Source organism: Schistocerca nitens, chromosome 1, assembly GCF_023898315.1.
Source record: "Schistocerca nitens isolate TAMUIC-IGC-003100 chromosome 1, iqSchNite1.1, whole genome shotgun sequence".
Classification (NCBI taxonomy): domain Eukaryota; kingdom Metazoa; phylum Arthropoda; class Insecta; order Orthoptera; family Acrididae; genus Schistocerca; species Schistocerca nitens.
In genome coordinates, this window is record NC_064614.1 from 1299685204 (window position 1) to 1299708039 (window position 22836).

Genomic DNA, 22836 nt, shown 5'->3' on the forward strand with positions numbered 1-22836 from the left:
GAAAGGATTCCAAAACCATTGATCATGTGAAAACCAACCTGCACTTCTCACACATGATAGACTGAAAGTTTTTGGTCAAGGCAGTCAAGTAGATGCAGTATCTCCTGATTTCCGAAAAGCTTTTAATCAGTACCACACCTATATTTATTGCTAGAAGTTCGGTCGTATGGGGTATCAAGTGAAATTTATTACTGGATTGAAGACTTTCTGGTAGTGAGGACACAATGTATTATCTTTGGATCTAGAGCCATTGTCAGATGCTGAAGTAACTTCAGACATGCCCCAGAGCAGTGTGCTGAGACTATTACTGTTCATGCCATATATTAATGACCTCGTGGAAAATATTATCAGTAACCTCAGACTTTTTGCAGATGATGCAGGCAAAGACTGACATCTTGATTTAAATGTCCCGAAATGTAAAATGAAAAACATCTAGTATTTTATGACAATAATATTCTCAATGAGCCCCAGCTGGAAATGGCCAACTCATACAAACAGCTGCCTACAACACTCTGTAAGGATACGAAATTGAAAATCACATAGACTCAGTTGTGAGTAAAACAGGTGGTAGACTTTGGAAGTTCAATCAGTCTACAAAGGAGATTGCTTACAAATAACTTGTGGAACCCATTCTGGAATATAGTTCAAGTTTGTGGGACCCACACCAAAAAGGACTCACAGGGTAACTAAATGTATACAGAGAAGGGCAGCAAAAATGGTCACAGGTCTATCAGACCCATGGGGGAGCGTTACAGTGATGCTGAAGAAACTGAACTGGCAGACTATTGAAAATAGACGTAAACTATCCCAAAAAAGTCGACTAACAAACAATCAAGAACTGGCTTTTAAGTGATGACTTCAGTAATATAATACAACTCCATTAAGTATCACTCATATAGGGATCATGAGGACAAGATTAGAAAAATTACAGCACACACTGAGGCACTCAATCAATCATTCTTCTCACACTCCGTATGTGAATGGAATGGGAAGAACCCCTAATGACTGGTTCAATTGATGTACCCTCTGCCATGCACAATTTGTGGTTTGTAGAGTATGGATGTAGATTGCAAACTATCAATGAATGAGCATATGTGTGCTCCATTCTCTCCCTATGTGGTAGGCTCTAGCTTCCAATGAGACTGAAGGCTATATTAACTGAACAGTGCCTTATAACGGTGTATTGTACTGTGTCCTAGCCTCATTAATTATGGCCTGCTGTTATTGAGAGACTCTTAAGGTTGGATGAAGTGTTAATGCTACAAAGAAAGGGTGTCACGAACATCACTTCAAGCAAAATATGGGAGCATTGCAAGTCTATATTCAAATGGTTACTAATAATGACCATTTTCGGCCACAATGTGTTTTATGGCTCATCAGTGTAAAAGAAAACCAGGGAGCTTCCAGCGTGAGGCAATAAAAACGTAATTATGAAACCACAACAACCCAAGGTGTCAAATGACTGGAAAATAAATATTTCAATGCTTACTCCGAAAATGTTCAGCAAACGTAAAGAAAAAAACTACACAGGATGTCAAACAACCTCCATTCTACTCTACGGACGATTATTTATTTATTTTAATTAAATAAATAATCCACGGAAGAATCTTTCAACAGTGACCAAAGTGACTGGAGAAAATGTTGTTCTCATGTGTCATATATCTTCTTGTCAACAATTTTCTTTGTATGTTATATGAAAAATTGTAGAAACTTCTGTTTTGTAGCGATTGTAAGGAGGGGTCCGAAAATGTTCCATAAAAGGATGGCTTTAATTTAATTAATATTTGTTCAAATGACGAGTGTAAACCAGCTGGTAGAATATGAACTTCGTCCCTTAGCTACATGTGAAAAGAGCGGATGGCAAACCATTACTTTTGTCAACTTCGTTGCTGATATTTACCTAATTGAAAACCAATTTACTTACTCGTCCACATATTCTAAATACGGTACGCAATGTCAAACATGAAGCGCTGAGAAAATTTAAATTCCTCTGTTAAAGAACAATTAGCGGATCTGGGAAAAATAAAAAATATCCTGCACATCTACGATCTGAACACAAAAATATTTTACTTGCTACTTCAATGGAGCAATATTTTCTGTTATACATCGGGACGTGTGAGGACATTATGTTTCATGGAACCTACGCGTCAAATTCAAGCGCTAAGACCTTTTTGCGAAGCGTAGTCAGTAACTTTTCCTTCTTTAGGCCTACTTCACAACGATTTGCTGAACATCTGCGTGGATGGTGCAATACCAGTAATTAGTAAGTAGATGTACCACCCTTCATGTACCAGTCGTGTAGTAGTAACAATGCAATAATCCCTCGAGATGAGTACGACATCTACAACATTCGAACAAGAATCACATTTTTACATACGAACACATACAGTACAAACACAAACTGCACCTACAGGGGGATTCCCCAGTAAACTCCAATTCTACGACGCGTCAGTTAGCGTTCCGTTGTTCTGAATATCTTGTGGCTCCACACTAACTACGCAATAGCTTTTGCATTTGTCGCCGTTTTCGCTCACACACAACAGCATAAATGCGCGAAGAACAAAAACAGAAAAATGAGCTCTACCCTCACAGAAGGAACTCGTAATACTGATTACTTCTGTCCTTCCGCAGCGGACTTCCGTAGATCGGTTCCTTCCGCCTTCATACCCACATCCTCTATCGACAATGATAACACCATCGCCTACATCTTTTAAACAACAATGAACACTTGTAATGGCTATGCAAAGATGTTATTACCATACCAAGTACCAATAAATTTATTGCTATGCCGATGGTTTGTATACTTCATAAATTTCTATTTTAAAATTAATTGAAACAAAAAATATAAACTGTAAAGAGAAGAATCGATTGATATAAGTAGGCCTATTCTGTACATGTTTTGTTCACTAAAAACAAGAAAATCCATGAAGTATTCAACATATATTTTATGTTTAACGATATAATCAACGAAGAATCAAACATACAAGCACAGATAACTAAGAGAAATATTATCGGATTAAAGGAAGATGAAATGAACTCCAGTATTAACATACAGGTTATAAAATACAAAGGGTGGAATCCAGTATGTTTCGGCATTCACCTCGTTTCACTCGGTAAAAACTCAGTGTTAGACTGTTCTACCGAATTGTTATCAGCAGAGAAACATTTATCTCATAGAGTCCAGACTCACTACATACCTAGCTTGTCTACTTTAAAACGGGGCTCCCTTGGTTCTATTTTTACCTTGTTGAAGTTAGTTAGCAATGGTGCATGAATATGGTTTGCTTAAAATTTTGTGCATTGAGTTGCGTAAAAGCGTAGTGAATAAAGGGAAAGAAAGAGCCGATATTCGTCAGTTTTTGTACCTCAAAAACGAATGAAAAATGAAAGTGACGGAATCGAAGAATACACTACCTGTGATGAAATGCCACAGCAAATGGGTGAGTCAGACTCAAATATCTCTATCGAAATTGTGTTGATGGATAAAATATAGACCTAACAAGTGACTCTGCTGGCTTCAAGTGATTTGATGGAATGGGTGTTCGTCTCCTGGTCACTGTTTCCGAAATTACGTTGATAAAATGGCTGTGGACCATTCCCTAATGTACAGGATTCTATTGAATCCATTGAAACCAGACTTACAATTCCAAGAAAGATGTAAATGTCATAAAGACAACATTTAGTTCTACAGGCTGTCATCACATTCACGATTAGTATATTCTAAAGGAGTTAAAGTTGGTTTGTAATTTGTTTTTGAGAGCGTGGAAGAATTAGTAAATGAGAATAGGCTAAGGTGAAATTAACTATTTCTTTTGTTTTGTTGTGTGCATTACCTTTAACAGGAGAAAAAAATTCAAATGCTGTTTTTGATGACTTACTTTAGTTTAAGAATACACTTAGATGATAAAATATTGCTGAAACATTTTGAAATGCCACCTAATTTCTCATATAACCCATAATTATTTAGTTGTTGCATGCTCCGGAGTACCTACATAGAAATGATCTGACTAGCCCCCCCCCCCCAATAGCATAAACTCTTGATATTAGCCACTTTAATAGTGGAAAGCAAAATGTGTGAAATACAGCGAATTCATCTCAAACCAATATGGCGGACACTGGAGCATCTACTAATACGAATACAGCATTTCATGCAAATCTATGCTTCGCAAAACTGTCATATTTTCTTTCACCAAAATGCAAATCAGTCTGTTTTATTCATCTCCTCTCTATGATTGTGTAGTATTTCCTCACTGGAGCCATGTTTGAAGCTTTTGCCAGTGGTCGTTCACTTCACTGTTTGACACCATGGTATGCTGTTGACTGTCCACACATCACTGACATTACATGGTGGTAGAGAGATTAGTGAGTTAATAATGGCTTGGATGTGATAGGTTTAAATGATAATGACTTGTCAAAGAATGATCGCAGTCCCTTAGCAGCCATATGGGCCTCCTGTGCTTCCAGGCTTCATTCCCATCATATCTTCCAAGATCTTGATGTGTCAGTTTTGATTCTGATGATAGGAAAGAATAATTAATTACCCTCTCTTGTATCTGTGCATGAAGTGTGGGGTGGATGCTGTATGTAGGCAGTGTGTGTTCTGGTGCAAAGTACATTGTTGTCAGATTTCTGATGGCGCCATTGACGATGTCGTGATTTTGTAAGGTTAAGCCAGATAATAGGGGATTCTATCTTTATTTTATTTCGAAAGGTTTATTTCATTTTCTTGTTACAATCAAGCATTAGCTTCAGCTGCCTGTAATTTTCTCGCCCATGGTCTGGCAGCAGCAAGTCAGCACTGAGGTGGGCAACCTCGATCACACGACTCCCTCGTGTGCTGACGAGGTAACGCCGCTTAGGCGAAGTTGACCAGGCAACGCTTCAGAACTTTCCATGCCATGCCGGCTCCTGGTCAATCAGGGCGGAGAAAATCGTGTGGCTGTGCTGGAGATACCCTGCCGCCCGTTGGCTGAAAATGCTCTCTCTGCTGTGCGCCTGGTGGCTGTGAACATCATCTTCTCTTCCCGGTACTGTGGCGCTGAGGACTTTGTTTCTGTATCTGCCACGCCATTCGGACTTCCGAATGGCAGCCACCACTTTTCTTTGACTTCACCTAAGTTTGCCGTTAACTGTGTTTTGCCCACCACTACGTCTTGGCTCACCCTTGCCTCCCCAGGCCTGACTCGTGTTGCCTATTTGAATTCACACCTGTTGGTTTTTCTGCCAATAAATGGCCTCATCTCATGAAAATGTGTCAGAACAAGTTTTTCAACACATTCGCCCACCGCCTTAGCCGCTCCTAACAGAGCCATTTCCGCACAGTTTCTTGCCAGATACCTCCCTCCAACTCCTCCACCCCCTCTTACATACACCAATTGACCTATAAAATGGCGTGAAATTAAAAAATTAGTTGGAAATTCAAAATTTTGTAGAAAATTCATAATAGACCAACTCTTCCACAGGTTTTTCCCCCACTGCTATGATGTCACTGTGGAAGGTGGTCTAATGTCATTCATATAAACTGATGGGAAATCGAAGATGGTGCATTATCCTGTTGCAATCCAAGATGGCAAATCTATATAACTGATAACTGGTGCAGCTCTGTGATGTCAGAATCCAAGATGGCAATCCAAACTGGCTGACCATTGGTACTGGTGCATGTCAGAACCATAGATGGCGATCCAAGATGGCTGACCAATGATACTGGCACAATCTGCATTGTTGTCAGATTTCCTGGTTTTTCCCAGCCCTCGTGTCAGTCTGTGCCTGTTTGGTATGCTATTCACAGCCAGGACAAGACATGTTTGTTTCCCCTGCAGGTAGAAGCCTTTCTGTTAGACGAAAGATGTTTTTCTGCTGTCAGTCTGAGCCTGTGGATATGAAACATGTTCCTCGTCCTGCTGTTAGTAACCACTCTCGACTTACCTGCTTAACTACTTTCAGTGACACGTTTAAATCAAGTTATCTGATCTGTATGGCTATTTAAAGGCGCCATGTCACTTTCAGAACTCAAAAATGGCCACTGGGTCGCTTCCCCCCATCCCTTATGTCACACATACTGCTTTTCCTAAACTTTAAGTTCAGCTCCCCCCTGACATCACGCTAAATTTGGATTTGACTTGTCTTCAGTCCAACGGAGAAAGGATAGGTGTTTTTATGTCTTTATTTAAACAAATGCCACGTCATGGAGGGGCCGCCCCACACTGTAGCCCCCAACCCCCAATTGACAAGCCTCCACAGCAGCAGAAAATAAGTCTGTGTGCACTTTGCCACACTTCTGCCAGGCTGAGGTCACTGTAGTGTAAGCCACAGCCGCCGCCGCCAGTGGCTCGGGTGCATAGTTAGTACTATGTTCATCTGCCTGTCTAAGTGTGGGTATTCACATTTCAGCACACTTTTAACGAAGTATAAATGCATCTCTTTGATTCGTGCAGTGTGATGTACATGCCTCCATGCAAAATAAAGAACACTTTAAGCAGATGTTTGTCTACCTAATGTAAAAAACTGAAGTATAAATGCGTCAATTTTTGTAGAAATGCAGATGTAACTGCACATAGTAAACAAATATGTATATGACAGGGTAGAATGAAAGAAAATGAATGGCAGTAGTTTAACAAACTAGATTTATATGTTTGATGTCCTTTTTTGTTCAAAACAGATTTAAGGTAATATGTCTTCTTATAAAAATATCTATGTCCCACATGTTGGACTTCACATAGTATTTGTTTCAACACACAGGAAAAACAAGGTATAACATATTTACAAAAAAATAATGTAACAATATATAGAAATATACGAAAATATCTGTCACAGGTTAATGATTTTTCTATAGTTGATGTACTTTCATGTTTAATCCTTCCAATAGCTTAGAATAGTTGATGCACAGCTGACGAACTTGTACATCAACGCACTTTAACTGCAATTGACATTGGGCTAAATGAGATACCTTTTGCTATGAACAGCAGCAGTACCTACTGTACAGACGATATACATGTACAATACATACATAGTGTGCAAAAATAATGTAGCTCTCACACATTGCACAAAAAAGAAACAAACATACAGACAATACAATTTGCACACAGAGTGTTCAAAATAAACTAACTCACATACCCTCATTTTCGTTATATATACAACACACACATGCATACACACTATCGCTCACGTGAATAGTGTGCATATTGTAGGGTTCCGATCCCATCATAACAAATGACCCACTCATAGTCATGTCATGTCGGCCTGATTCTCAGTTGCGATACAGTGTGCACCTCATGTCTTTGGGATTGAATACTGAATTGCTGCACCATATGCGAAGAGGAAGGTGGTGCACTGCGAATATCATTATTCAGGTACTTCAAATACTTTTCAGCTGTGAGAGCCATTGATGCTGTACCACACACTCCCTTAGCCCTTCTAAGCATAGCATCTTTGTCTGTATGGTATGTGTACATTTTCGTTCGGACACCTAAAAACCCCACAACTGGCGACCAGTTTGTCTCATTTTTCTTGTCATTTACAGGTACTATGTCATAAGGATTACTGACCACATATCCCGATGTGTAAAGTGTGCTGGTGTGGCACTTCCTTACTTCATAGGGTCACAACACTTCACCCAGTAGAAGAAGCTGTCAGTATCTGTATAAAGTAACTTTGTGCCTGCAAAATGAGTTTTCACAAATTCGTAACGAAACTTACACATGATGTTTGGGTAGGTCTGATGTAAACATACCCACATAAACAGGTTTTGTGAACTCTGTCGAAATCTTTGGCATCTCCAGAACGACGAAATATTTGTTGAAGATTGTGGCCATTTAAAATTTGGCATGAAGATTTAATATGCTGCGCTATAATGCCAACTAAATGAAGTTTGCGATATTTTCTAAAATTTTGCAAACTTTTGCCAAACATAGCATTTTTCATAAGTATGTAAAACTATTGCTTAGTTACATATCGCAGAAAACCTCTTTTCCATATTTATCAATGTGTTTTTTCAACCAGGGACATTGTTTGAAGGAAACAGTGTGGGTCACTCTACCCATTTGCAACTCGAACTTGAGACGTGACTGGAGATTTCGACAATATAGTATGTACCATGGTTCTCCTGCCAGCGTTATCAGCTTGGAGTCGGAACTATTTTCTGGAACTCGCTGTTCGCATTGTACAGACTAATAGGATGTGTTACATCTACCTCTAAAATGTACCCTGTTTCAGAATCTTCTGGCACATCTTCGTTTTTTTTTTACCAAACCTGTCGATTTCTATCCTTCAGTGGGTAGAAATTCTTGAATGACATGCCCTTATAAGCTATTTACATCAAAATATATAATGTAACTTAAATCACTAGCTGCAGTGAACTTGTCACTAATTCAGGGGTTATTTGCCTTATTGGTGCCTATGGACACATTGGGAACTTACCCCATGAATCCCTCATTCAAAGTACAACAGCATGTCAACACGGGTCAAGAGGTCAATGTTGACAAGTGTCTTTTTCAACAGGCATCCCATGAAAGTCCTGGAGCGGTGTAGTAGTAAGCAGAATCTGTATCATATGTGTCCAGGCATACACACTGAAGTCATTCTAAAATGTCTGCAAATAAGTTCACATCTATGTCCATATAAAGCTTTCCATATTGCTAGGAATTAGAGATGTTGAACTCCTGCCATATACTCACTATGTACCCATATTTGACATGTGATATGACAGTGAATGAAAGTTTGCAGGAGAATGTAGTTATGTCGGAAAACGTGGATCCATTGAGTTTTTCCCTCGAATTCAGATATTTGTAAGGAAAAACTCCCTTCTTCGTTATGAGCTGAAACTTAGGATCATTGGAAAACACAGCTCGAGTGAGATGTAAATCCACCTGACAAATGGTCTCAGCCAGTTACTGCAGTGGTGCCTGCATGAGTCTCCACGAGTCAAGAAACTGCAGTGTAGCTCTCTTGGTGATTCTTCTCAATAACGATATGTATCTCTCAGTGGTTGAGGCAGAACACTAACTGATCTTTGCTGTTATCATTCAAGGGCTTAACTAGAAATTGAGCATCATACCTACTTAAATGGTGGATGAAAACGTGTATATGTCATGGGTGTTGGTAATTCAAGTTGCATATGTTGTGTGCAGCAACGTGGAATTTTCCGGTTATATGACAATGATCCCTACATGATGTTTCTGCTTCTTCATCTAATCGCTGCTCACTAATCTAACAATCAACTGCATTTTTGTACAGAAATTTATCCTCTACTGCGTTTTGGTCACAGGAATGATGCTGTTATAAATATAGTCAACTTTCCTTGCAAGGTTTCCTAGATCGGGGAGCAACCAACACAAAGGATTAGCTTCAGTATACAAATCAAAATCATTAAGACTGCAACCATATTCACACACAACTTGATAACTGCTGCAAAAGGTACGTGCTGTTCTCTGACAGTGATATTTGAGGCAGTAGGACCACCCTGGCACAAGATCGAGAAGACATTCAAAGTCAACATATATGACTAAGGGTACACATTCCTTATGAAGAAAATTCTTAAACTTTAAGAATTTATTCTCTTCTGTTGGCATTTCTACATGAGTGGGCTCCCTGGCAGAGCAGTCCAGAAGATGCTTTGTTAATTGCTCACTCGTTTGAAATGAGCTCGGATACCTAGAGTAAAAATGCTGTTTACCATTATTTGTTACTACACTCCTGGAAATTGAAATAAGAACACCGTGAATTCATTGTCCCAGGAAGGGGAAACTTTATTGACACATTCCTGGGGTCAGATACATCACATGATCACACTGACAGAACCACAGGCACATAGACACAGGCAACAGAGCATGCACAATGTCGGCACTAGTACAGTGTATATCCACCTTTCGCAGCAATGCAGGCTGCTATTCTCCCATGGAGACGATCGTAGAGATGCTGGATGTAGTCCTGTGGAACGGCTTGCCATGCCATTTCCACCTGGCGCCTCAGTTGGACCAGCGTTCGTGCTGGACGTGCAGACCGCGTGAGACGACGCTTCATCCAGTCCCAAACATGCTCAATGGGGGACAGATCCGGAGATCTTGCTGGCCAGGGTAGTTGACTTACACCTTCTAGAGCACGTTGGGTGGCACGGGATACATGCGGACGTGCATTGTCCTGTTGGAACAGCAAGTTCCCTTGCCGGTCTAGGAATGGTAGAACGATGGGTTCGATGACGGTTTGGATGTACCGTGCACTATTCAGTGTCCCCTCGACGATCACCAGTGGTGTACGGCCAGTGTAGGAGATCGCTCCCCACACCATGATGCCGGGTGTTGGCCCTGTGTGCCTCGGTCGTATGCAGTCCTGATTGTGGCGCTCACCTGCACGGCGCCAAACACGCATACGACCATCATTGGCACCAAGGCAGAAGCGACTCTCATCGCTGAAGACGACACGTCTCCATTCGTCCCTCCATTCACGCCTGTCGCGACACCACTGGAGGCGGGCTGCACGATGTTGGGGCATGAGCGGAAGACGGCCTAACGGTGTGCGGGACCGTAGCCCAGCTTCATGGAGACGGTTGCGAATGGTCCTCGCCGATACCCCAGGAGCAACAGTGCCCCTAATTTGCTGGGAAGTGGCGGTGCGGTCCCCTACGGCACTGCGTAGGATCCTACGGTCTTGGCGTGCATCCGTGCATCGCTGCGGTCCAGTCCCAGGTCGACGGGCACGTGCACCTTCCGCCAACCACTGGCGACAACATCGATGTACTGTGGAGACCTCACGCCCCACGTGTTGAGCAATTCGGCGGTACGTCCACCCGGCCTCCCGCATGCCCACTATACGCCCTCGCTCAAAGTCCGTCAACTGCACATACGGTTCACGTCCACGCTGTCGCGGCATGCTACCAGTGTTAAAGACTGCGATGGAGCTCCGTATGCCACGGCAAACTGGCTGACACTGACGGCGGCGGTGCACAAATACTGCGCAGCTAGCGCCATTCGACGGCCAACACCGCGGGTCCTGGTGTGTCCGCTGTGCCGTGCGTGTGATCATTGCTTGTACAGCCCTCTCGCAGTGTCTGGAGCAAGTATGGTGGGTCTGACACACCGGTGTCAATGTGTTCTTTTTTCCATTTCCAGGAGTGTATTTGAGAGGAAAAGACACGTGATATACTTTTGATCCAGTAATACTGTAGTTTCTCACTCTCAGAGATTAACTCTGCATGTTTCACACTCCAGCTAGTGAGTTTGAAAAAGTAATGAAGTGCAACGACTTTGTGTGTAATACTAGAATATGTGCGTACATTTTATATATTGGTCCTGTAATCTGACATAAACAATTCGTAGCCCCTAGAAGATAATGAATATGGAATTCATCAGCCACCAAATTCAACAAGAATTACGACTAACTCAGTTTATTACATTTAAAGTGCTCATTAAAACATCTGTCAAACACCGACGATATCAAACTATAATCTGGGCACATTTGAATAAAGGGTCAGGAGTCTGGTTCTAATAACTATGTCTCAGTATAAAACAGTAACATGTGTGAAGTCGTACTGTAATTGCTGAAATATATAAAGGTAATAGCATTGCATAAGGATGCACATTTGCATCTGCGGCCAAAACTGAAAGCACATTGATGTTAAAAAATCGGCAAGCAAGTCATCGGAGTGAAGCTTAGGAAATACTGAAAATTAGTGAAATGGTCTGGCTGTCCCTACAGTTCGCCTCGCTGTAGCGTCTAGATCTCACCATGTTAATCTGAAGTCGGAGGCTGAAGTGGTTGCAAAGTCAGTCATCGGTTTCACACCACCAACCGTCGTCTGTGGTTAAGTGCTACTCAGCCTGAAATGTTTTCTAGTCCCCAGCTCATCTGCTCAAAAAGCTGCCTGGCTGGTGGTGATGGCTGGCAAAGGCATGGGGCAATGAAGCTGAAGTGATTTTGTTCTGTCTCCTTTCGAAAAGGAAGATCGGGTTTTCGTTCTTTACGTCATTTCAGCTGGGTGACTACGGATATTTCAAGTGCTGACCAGTAAAATGATGCCTTACAAGAGGCTGGTCCCCTCTGTGACTCCGATGTCAGGCAGTTAACCAGTAAAACTTTCACTAACATTTAGTGCCAAGAAACAGAGACATGCTCTCTGTCTGTCTTTTCCTCTGGTCAATGAAGTGGGTCACAACAGCACAGCTGATGTTCTCTTTGCAGCTGCTAGTTTATTTACGTTATCCAGACCTGGCGGCTCTTGCATTGTGTTAACTATTCAGTTCCTGTAGTGGCTATGACTTGGAAGAAACTCAAGCTGGGATTCTTACTCCATGTTTCGATGTTATTTCTTGTGAGCAGTGTGTTTTGAAAAAACAAAAAAAAAACAAAAAAAACTGTTTTCCTTTTGCTCACAAAAGCCCCCTTTCAGAACTTGGTAAAAACAGCATTTCGCCTTCTTCCACATTTGGGTTGTGAAACAATCTCTGCTGGTTGCCTCACAGGAAATGCTAATGTGACCTATCGAGCTGGTAAGCCAAGTGCCGCAGACCTGTATGGCCTGCCATCACATCCCTTCCACGAACCTGTCCGAGGGGTACGGACCCACCTGTCTGCCTACATAACCTGATCACACCTGCTTGCTTACAGCTCGACACAGTATGCTGCCAGAGTGGTGTCTTACTTTCGTGCACCATGCAGTTCCACATAAAATGTAAACTACGTTCATTAGCTACTTGCAATGACTGGTACTGATATATATCTCATTAGTCAGTGGGGATTAATTATTCTGATATTATCAGACTCTTTAACACTGATTTCATAATAGTTATGGGACAGTTTTGGGAAAAGTGGTCACGTAACAATAACACCATCTGACTTGCAGTCCTTCAGGCTGTATACATGAATAAATATATGGGTATTCCGTGTCTCAAATTTACTGATTTCCTGAAGGCGATGGGGAATTTAAAATCATCATGTTTATAACACCCGCTAATATCCACATGGTATTTTTCTGAGTGCCGAATAGCTTTCTTATAATTTTTGCCGCAGACCAGAAGTCACCACAGAAAGCAGTACTTGTTATTTTTTGACGTTAACAACAGACATTCAATCAGCTATATCCAACACAACGAGAGTATGTGCGGACCCTCCAAAAATTGGATCATACGCATGTATATGAACACCCAAACACTTCGTTGGGAGCTTTACCCGAGTCTCTTTATTGGGATTCAGAGTCGTCTCTGCATTGGCTTCAGGGTAAACTCATCAAACACTTAGCAACTGAGGTGCCCTGCAATACCACACCATTATCATCTTGCTTATGTATGAAGACATGGAGACATTGTCCTTCGGTGGGAGAGTTAACTTACAGCATATCATACCACTGTACTTAATTATGGATATTGCAAATTGTTTAAGATATTGAAAGGCTCCCTTTCCAAAGTGAGTAGGCACCTGTTCACAAAAATGATTGGATCTCAGCACCCAACTGTGCTACAGATGCACCTTAGTGACATCCTGCTTCCAAACGCACCTCGAATCACTGAAAATGGTAATTCTCTGTGTCGTATTTGAACATTCTCATTTTCACTGTGAAATTGGGTGGAGAGGCTCCTGCTGGTGGACAGCTGATCGCCACTAATACTACAGAGGCGACCCTATCGCAATGGTCCAGGTGTTGACGATGGTGTCGTTGCTGCTCACAGCGGTGATGACATTGATGTTGATGGCTCTACTGCTGCTCATGGCAGAGCAGCCACTAGGCATGCTTATGGTTCCAGCTGCAGAAGTCAGCTGTCATTGAGGCAGACCTGAGGCTGCAGCATTGCTGATCACTATTGCGCTATTGTAGGCAATAGGAGCAACAGCTCTCATCTGTCGAGTGTTTCTGAAAAACCACACCACAACAGTGTATAATTGTCAGAAAATTTACACCACTCTACCCACCTAAACACACAAGAACAGCGTGGTCCATTGATCGTGACTGGGCCAAATACACTCCTGGAAATTGAAATAAGAACACCGTGAATTCATTGTCCCAGGAAGGGGAAACTTTATTGACACATTCCTGGGGTCAGATACATCACATGATCACACTGACAGAACCACAGGCACATAGACACAGGCAACAGAGCATGCACAATGTCGGCACTAGTACGATGTATATCCACCTTTCGCAGCAATGCAGGCTGCTATTCTCCCATGGAGACGATCGTAGAGATGCTGGATGTAGTCCTGTGGAACGGCTTGCCATGCCATTTCCACCTGGCGCCTCAGTTGGACCAGCGTTCGTGCTGGACGTGCAGACCGCGTGAGACGACGCTTCATCCAGTCCCAAACATGCTCAATGGGGGACAGATCCGGAGATCTTGCTGGCCAGGGTAGTTGACTTACACCTTCTAGAGCACGTTGGGTGGCACGGGATACATGCGGACGTACATTGTCGTGTTGGAACAGCAAGTTCCCTTGCCGGTCTAGGAATGGTAGAACGATGGGTTCGATGACGGTTTGGATGTACCGTGCACTATTCAGTGTCCCCTCGACGATCACCAGTGGTGTACGGCCAGTGTAGGAGATCGCTCCCCACACCATGATGCCGGGTGTTGGCCCTGTGTGCCTCGGTCGTATGCAGTCCTGATTGTTGCGCTCACCTGCACGGCGCCAAACACGCATACGACCATCATTGGCACCAAGGCAGAAGCGACTCTCATCGCTGAAGACGACACGTCTCCATTCGTCCCTCCATTCACGCCTGTCGCGGCACCACTGGAGGCGGGCTGCACGATGTTGGGGCGTGAGCGGAAGACGGCCTAACGGTGTGCGGGACCGTAGCCCAGCTTCATGGAGACGGTTGCGAATGGTCCTCGCCGATACCCCAGGAGCAACAGTGTCCCTAATTTGCTGGGAAGTGGCGGTGCGGTCCCCTACGGCACTGCGTAGGATCCTACGGTCTTGGTGTGCATCCGTGCGTCGCTGCGGTCCGGTCCCAGGTCGACGGGCACGTGCACCTTCCGCCGACCACTGGCGACAACATCGATGTACTGTGGAGACCTCACGCCCCACGTGTTGAGCAATTCGGCGGTACGTCCACCCGGCCTCCCGCATGCCCACTATACGCCCTCGTTCAAAGTCCGTCAACTGCACATACGGTTCACGTCCACGCTGTCGCGGCATGCTACCAGTGTTAAAGACTGCGATGGAGCTCCGTATGCCACGGCAAACTGGCTGACACTGACGGCGGCGGTGCACAAATGCTGCGCAGCTAGCGCCATTCGACGGCCAACACCGCGGTTTCTGGTGTGTCCGCTGTGCCGTGCGTGTGATCATTGCTTGTACAGCCCTCTCGCAGTGTCCGGAGCAAGTATGGTGGGTCTGACACACCGGTGTCAATGTGTTCTTTTTTCCATTTCCAGGAGTGTATCTCACGAAATAAGCGTCAAACGAAAAAACTATCAGGAACGAAACTTGTCTAGCTTGAAGGGGGAAACCAGATGGAACTATGGATGGCCCGCTAGATGGCGCTGCCATTGGTCAAACGAATATCAACTGCGTTATTAAAAATAGGAACCCCAATATTTTATTACATATTCGTGTAGTAAGTAAAGAAATATGAATGTTTTAGTTGGACTATTTTTTTCGCTTTGTGATAGATGGCGCTGTAATAGTCGCAAACGTATCACGTAACATTCCGCCAGTGCGGACGGTATTTGCTTCGTGATACATTACCCTTCTTAAAATGTACCGTTTACCAATTGCGGGAAAGGTCGATATAGTGTTGATGTATGGCTATTGTGATCAAAATGCCCAACGGGCCTGTGCTATGTATGCTGCTCGGTATTCTGGACGACATCATCCATGTGTCCGGACCGTTAGCCTGGTGGGAGGAGGGAGTGTCATTAGCAACATAATAAAAATCCCCAGAGTCATTTGAAGGTTTTTAATGTTTTTTCTGACCACTAGAAAATTGAACTACATTAAATTCCTACAAAAAAACTCTCTCATTTTTTCTCTAGCATTAATAATTTCCGCATTTCAGAGGACAGAAAAATCGTAGGTTATTAAAAATATAGTTTTAATGGTATAAAATTACTGTTTACTGTTAAATGAAGTGGATTGGCAATAAATATTAAATATGAGTACCACATCTAACTGCAGTAAGGCCATATTAAGGGAAAAAATGGGCTCTGGGTATGTAACAGGATGGAGGAGGCAAAGGTGTGAAGTATGAGTAAAGTTAAGTTGCCAGACTGCGGTGATGCACTTCCCTCCCTCATCGGCCCATATACTGAAATGTGAGCAGGTGATTACCGTCTCCATTTACCCCACTACAGAACAAGAAGCAACTAATGTTGTATCTTAGAATATGTTTTCTGTGTGCGTGGTGAGTGGCTCCACTCCGTACATATCACTCTACAGCTGCCAGCAATTTCTGACTAGAAGAGGTTCAGGCAGTCTACTAGCAACTCAATTAATGGTGAGAGAATGTAGTAACTTTCTGGTCATTCATTAATTCACTACCAAATAACGGAAACACACTTACATGGCTTTACAATACTGTGTTAGTAATAGACAGCAGCAAGGAGGTACATTTACCAATCGAGCCCCTATTCCACCAACATAACAAAAGTCCCTGACAACAACACATTTACAAATTATATGCTTCTCAGCCTGAAAGTAACTTGTCTATATCAACACTGGCTTAGTGAAGTTTCTTTGTCTACGCACACAAGAGAACTGGGCAGGAGATGCTGGGAAGGCATAGTCTGTCTGAAAAATGAAAATTTAGTGGTGGTTGTGGTGGGGGAAGTTGCCTTTTCTAGAAGAACGCTGCAGCTGCCATATAAGATGACTAAGAACCAATTTTCACTCTAGTAGCCTAGAATAGTGTGCTGAGAATTTACGCAGGGCCTGTCCATGTCAGTTTCTTATCTTAGTAGTATTCTTAGTAACTCGTGTCTGTATTCCATGTATTGTTGTGTGCCTGCTTAGCTGAATGGTAACGTCCTTGCCTACCATGCAGCGGGCCTGGGTTTGATCCACAGTCGGCTCGGAGATTTACTCCACCCGTGGACTGGATGCTGTGTTTTCTTCATCATCACGGATGCGCAAGTTACCCGATGTGGCGCCACCTGAAAAAAGACTTGCTCCATGGATGGAGCCTCCTGGCCACCAGTGCCGAACGATCGTTATTTTTCCATGTATTTTTAACGCACTTTGAGGAAAATAAACCCCCACTGGGCTTGCCTGCACACTGTGTTGCCAGTGATTCACAAGGTGTGCTTTGGAGGATCAGTACAACTTTGTGAAACACCTTGTACTTGCTCCTTCTGACGTACTGGCATAGATAGAGTGGGGAATAACCTGCTCGCTCTTCAGATTTCTGACCTATGAAAGAGGGAAGAGCATGACCACAATCTGACGACCTAACTCCGCTTGTGCTTATGTCTTCTACCCCCACTCCCTCCACCCTGCTACACCCATAGAATACTATTTATCCCTTAATGCGGCTCTACCGCACTTAGAAACTGCGCAGACATTCAATACTTATTCTTAACTCACTTCGTTTGAGAGTAAGCAGTAATTTTGTACAGTTAAATACTATTTTTAATGATTTCACATTTTCCATCTCCTGCAACACAGAAGCTATTAGTGCTGGAGAAAAAATGAATAGGACCTTTTTTGTAGGAAATTTGATGAAGCGTGATTTCGTATCGGCCCATATTTTCGCTAGAAGCCGCAGTTTTCGAGTTATTCAAGAAAAAAGTAAAAAGTGACAAATAAACACCATCCCAACATGCCCCCCACTCTCACGCTCACAACCCGTTGGTGGAGTTTTTTTGTATGTCGTTCATGAAACTCCCTCTTATTACTGCGCAACGGTTCATGACTACACGATTTTCCCCCCAATATTCCTTCGTGCCCTGTTCACATCCGTGACAGTTCGGAAATTATGCTCTGCTGGCATCAGTCTTAGAAAATTATAGTCAGCAACGTAAAATGCATAAACTACGACATATTATGAGGAAATATACAAATGCATAGCAGTGGTGTTTGATGTGTGAAATTACTCACCAGGTTGCACTAATCCTGTGATGAGAACCCAGTCTCTTCCACACACACAACATCCATGAAGCAAATGTGTACACACGTATTTCAGTCTCTGACAACCCTTTGTCACTAACTTAGAACCACTGCAGTTATGAAACTGAAAACTTCATTTACACTATGTGATAAAAAGTATCCGGACACCTGGCACAAAATAACTTCAAAAGTTCGTGGCGTCCTCCATCGGTAATGCTCGAGTTCAATATGGTGTTGGGCCACCCTTAGCCTTGATGACAGCTTCCACTCTTGCAGACATACGTTCAATCAGGTGCTGGAAGGTTTTTTGGGGAATAGCAGCCCTTCTTCACAGAGTGCTGCACTGAGGAGAGGTATTGATGTCGGTCGGTGAGGCCTGGCACAAAGTCGGCATTCCAAAACATCCCAAAGGTGTTCTGTAGGATTCAGGTCAGGACTCTGTGCAGGCCAGTCAATTACAGGGATGTTATTGTTGTGTAACCACTCTGCAACAGGGCGTGCATTATGAACAGGTGGTCGATCATGTTGAAAGATACAATCGCCATCCCCAAATTGCTCTTCAACAGTGGGAAGCAATAAGGTGCTTAAAACATAAATGTAGGCCTGTGCTATAATAGTGCCACGCAAAACGACAAGGGGTGCAAGCCCCCTCCATGAAAAACACGACCACACCACAACACCACCGCCTCCGAATTTTACTGTTGGGGAACTACACGCACTGGCTGATGACGTTCACCGGGCATTCGCCATACCCACACCCTGCCATCGGATCACCACATTGTGTACTGTGATTCGTCATTCCACACACCGTGATTCGTCACTCCACGCAATGTTTTTTCGTTCTTAAGTCGTCCAATGTTTACGCTCCTTACACCAAGCGAGGCGTCGTTTGGCATTTACCGGCGTGATGAGTGGCTTATGAGCAGCTGCTCGACCATGAAATCCTAGTTTTCTCGCCTCCCACCTAACTGTCATTGTACTTGCAGTGGGTCTGATGCAGTTTGGAATTCCTGTGTGATGGTCAGGAAAGATGTCTGCCTATTACGCATTACGACCCTCTTCTACTGTCGGCGGTCCCTATCAGTCAACAGACGAGGTCGGCCTGTACGCTTATGTGCTGTATGTGTCCCTTCACGTTTCCACTTCACTATCACTTCGGAAACAGTGGACTTAGGGATGTCTAGGAGTCTGGAAATCTCGCGTACAGAACTATGACACATGTGACAGCCGATCACCTGGCCACATTCGAAGTCCGTGAGTTTCGTGGAGCGCCTCATTCTGCACTCTCACGATGTCTAATGACTACTGAGATCGTTGATATGGAGTACCCGTCAGTAGGTGGCAGCAGAATGCATCTAACATGAAAAACGAATGTTTTTTGGTGTCTCCGGATACTTTTGATCACATAGTGTATGTCCGATATGTGGCAGGGGAGTGGAGTACTTCATATACATCTTCGTTCGTCTAGAGGAGGGTGCCGAAATGGGCTGTCCATCGGTTTGATGCACGTGATTAATCACACATGTGCTGGATATTCTCTGTTGTCTATGGTATGGAATGGTTTGCTTTTAACAATTTCAGGTGTATAACGCTCTAAGTCACACAAAGAACGCGCAGTTGTATATGAGTCGGATGCAGGTTATGCTAAACAATTGGTACACCCCAAGAGAACAACGGAAAAAAGTGGTTAAATACGTGATAAATGACTTACCACAACATCTCCCTCTCTCTAGAATCCATCATCAGTCTACCATTAAATCATCCCTCATTACAACCCCTCTCAACCGATTATTCCATCTACTTTCTATCACTATTTGACGCAGATCCATGTGAATTTACAGACAGTTGGTTCTGTTTACCAAGAAAGCATCTAAGACAGTAGTCAGCATGTATGTATTCCTATTACCTCAATAGACATACAGCACAATATCGTTAAAAACCATACAGCAGTTGCTCTGTAAGGCATTTGTAAATACTGTCCGTTAGAGTTTAAAATACGTAAACAGTCTTTGATAGGGTCAAACACACGATCCATTCTGAAGTTGTATAATGAACTCCCCAAGATGGTAATATGAAGCTGTTTGGCTAAAACACTTTATAAAAATCTGTAAGGTGGTTCCCAATAACTTTGGGGTCACACCTGGATAGTAGTAGGGCAACCTGTGTACCACCCCACTTTCCATTGTTGCCAAATTTATTCAAGACGGCGGCGATGACGTCATCCAGGATGGCGGCGTGTAGACTTGGCAACAGTGCATGACATCATCCAAGATGGCAGCTTTTGGCGGGAAAATAGGCCAATTGTGCTACGTCCACTAACCTAAGCCTCCAGAAGAAAAAATGGTGGGAAGTTTGAATTCCAACAGGATAATGGCAGGCTTCTCATTATTATTTATTATCATTTATTATTATTTATTATCATTTATCGTCATTTATTAACATTTATTATTATTTATTATACCATGCACGTGTGTTTGCTATGAGGTCCATGTTAGTTCATACCCATGACACCCCCCGTGACGTCATTCAAGATGGCGGGGGAAAAGGTCAGTTGAGCCACTCAACTGCTGTTATGACCTTAAATGCACATTCAGTCTTTGCTGAGCTGTCGTTGCCATGTGTTCAATCATTGAGATGAAAGTTAGGGATAGAGCAGCTTTCAATAGCTGCGTTACACGTTGACATTCGAGAGAGGACTGTAGTCACACTTCACTACATCAGGTATGGAAGAGCATGATAATGGACGAGTGTCGTGGTAATAAGCACAAGAATTCTGTTCACCAGATTTCGGCAATGCAGAGGGATGGAGTCAGGATGCATCTCGTAACCAGTACATGCTCATGCGAATGCGCCAACTGCCGAGATATTCATCATTAAGCATTCACTCACCAAGATGGCAAGAGATGTTCAGTTGACATCAGTTCGCTTCAGCATAAGCATATTTGTATACTCAATATATACCATTGAAGACCATCCTGCAGAATGTCTTCTATCCATGAGTTATTGGTGTTTGACCGCAGTGAGTTTAACAGCTGTGTAGTTTGCAAGCATACAGCCGAGGACTGCCCCCATAGCCTCCTACATGCTGAATGGAAACGTGCATTAATCCTGGAACATATGAATAAGAACAAGAACACAGTCCTCCAAACAAATTCCCTCCAACGAGATACTTTAAAAATGCATTACCCATCTCATGGGAACATCTGCTACTGTTGGAACTGTCTACATTTTCTAAAGCCAACATATAAGCTCCCAGCCCACAAGAGACAACTGCCTCCGATCCAGCAGAGCGGCGAACTGATCTAGTCCACGTGTTCCCCGCTAGAGGGCACTTCAATAGATCAAGTGTTCACCTCATTTAAACAATAAGAACCCAGCATCATGATGACGTAGTTGGCTTCTATATAAGGAGCACTCAGCAGCTCCTTGATCTCTGTTCCAGTCAGTCAAGATGAAGCGTCAGTCACCACCACAGTAGGAGGAGCAAGCAGCATCAGAAAAGTAAGTCCCCAAATTATTATTATTATTTCTTTCCTTTCTCAGACGTTATGTCTGGTTAAAAATGGAAAGTGACGCAGACCTTGATCAAGCGTGACTTCCTTTTAACTGTATGGTACATGTTACATTGCATTTAGGAATTTTCGGGTAATTGAACATGTATCAATAATTACAGATTTCTGTAGTTGTATATATACGTTTGGATGTAGCTGTATTGCTGTATTATTATTATTATTATTATTATTATTATTATTTCTTTCCTTTCTCAGACGTTATGTCTGGTTAAAAATGGAAAGTGACGTGGATCTTGATCAAGCGTGACTTCCTTTTAACCGTATGGTATATGTTACATTGCATTTAGGAACTTTCGGGTAATTGAACATGTATCAATAATTACAGATTTCTGTAGTTGTTTATATACGTTTGGATGTAGCTGTATTGCATTGATGTACTGGTGGATATTGTGTGGTATGACTCCTGTAGTTGATAGTATCATTGGTATAATGTCAACTTTATCCTAATGCCACATGTCCTTGACTTCCTCAGCCAGTTGGATGTATTTTTCAATTTTTTCTCCTGTTTTCTTCTGTATATTTGTTGTATTCGGTATGGATATTTCGATTAGTTGTGTAAATTTCTTCTTTTTATTGGTGAGTATGATGTCAGGTTTGTTATGTGGTGTTGTTTTATCTGTTATAATGGTTCTGTTCCAGTATAATTTGTATTCATGATTCTCCAGTACATTTTGTGGTGCATACTTGTATGTGGGAACGTGTTGTTTTATGGGTTTATGTTGTATGGCATGTTGTTGATGTATTATTTTTGCTACATTGTCATGTCTTCTGGTGTATTCTGTATTTGCTAGTATTGTACATCCGCTTGTGATGTGATCTACTGTTTCTATTTGTTGTTTGCAAAGTCTGCATTTATCTGTTGTGGTCATGGGATCTTTAATAATATGCTTGCTGTAATATCTGGTGTTTATTGTTTGATCCTGTATTGCAATCATGAATCCTTCTGTCTCACTGTATATATTGCCTTTTCTTAGCCATGTGTTGGATGTGTCTTGATCGATGTGTGGCTGTTGTGGGGCGGCGGGTGGAATAATGTTGTGTTTTATATAATGTTTTGTGATGTAGAAAAGATGCATTTCCCTGCCGATTAACCATATGTGGGGCGGCGGGTGGATTTATCGTTATTTAAAATGTTCCTATTATTTATGCTGTCTTTTGTCGTTCTCAACACTGGCTCTCTAACTACAATATTGGCAACTAGAAAGTGATTAGCAAAACGTGAAGCCTGTAATTA

General features: G+C 42.7%; 1 protein-coding gene across 9 annotated transcripts in view; it reads right to left on the reverse strand.

Annotated features, from left to right (window-relative positions):
* The window catches only part of LOC126202321 (uncharacterized), a 179980-nt gene extending 177365 nt beyond the window's left edge, over positions 1–2615 (reverse strand). For all 9 annotated transcript variants that reach the window (XR_007540190.1, XM_049936860.1, XM_049936858.1 and 6 more), the window contains exon 1: positions 2412–2615. The gene's annotated coding sequence lies outside the window, so the exon portion shown is untranslated. The remainder of the gene's footprint in view (positions 1–2411) is intronic.
* Between the last annotated feature and the right edge of the window lie 20221 nt (positions 2616–22836).